The following is an 895-nucleotide window of genomic DNA, read 5'->3' as shown; positions in this document are numbered from 1 at the left end:
GTGCAGTGGCTGGATCTCAGCTCACTGCAAGCTCCGCCTCCCGGGTTTACGCCATTCTCCTGCCTCAGCCTCCTGAGTAGCTGGGACTACAGGCACTCGCCATCTCGCCCGGCTAATTTTTTGTATTTTTTAGTAGAGACGGGGGTTTCACTGTGTTAGCCAGGATGGTCTCGATCTCCTGACATCGTGATCCACCCGTCTCGGCCTCCCAAAGTGCTGGGATTACAGGCTTGAGCCACCGCGCCCGGCCTTAAAATAATTTTTAACATCTAAATGAATGCAAAAAAATCCATTATGAACAGACTATCTCAACTTTAAATGAAGATAAGATCTGTATTCCCGATTTTCCTTCAGTCTCAGGCTTGAGTCTGCACTGTATCATTATTGAGTCTCCCAGGATTCTGGCTCAGACAACTAGTGATGGGAAATTTAAGAGAGGCAGTCATTTGCTTGTTCTGATGGGGGTAAGGAAGAGGAATAATCTGGTCTTGAACATGAGTTAGAGGTGTCTGTGGAGCATCCAGGTGGGCACATCTGAAGCCTCACAGTAGGGTTTGGGTTAGCAATGAGGAGGCACTGGCAGGGTGCGGTGGCTCACACTTGTAATCCCAGCACTTTGGGAGGCTGAGGCAGGTGGATCACCTGAGGTCAGGAGTTCGAGACCAGCCTGGCCAATATGATGAAACCCCCATCTCTACTAAAAATACAAAAATTAGCCGGGCATGGTGGTGAGTGCCTGTAATTCCAGCTACTCGGAAGGCTGAGGTAGGAGAATTGCTTGAACCCAGGAGGCAGAGGTTGCAGTAAGCCAAGATTGTGCCACTGCACTCCAGCCTGGGCAGCAGAGCGAGACTCCATGTCAAAAAAAAGTAAAGAAAAGGGGAAAGGAAGGAAA

The sequence above is a fragment of the Piliocolobus tephrosceles genome, chromosome 19, assembly GCF_002776525.5.
Source record: "Piliocolobus tephrosceles isolate RC106 chromosome 19, ASM277652v3, whole genome shotgun sequence".
NCBI lineage: Eukaryota > Metazoa > Chordata > Mammalia > Primates > Cercopithecidae > Piliocolobus > Piliocolobus tephrosceles.
Note: the sequence above shows the minus strand (reverse complement) of the source record.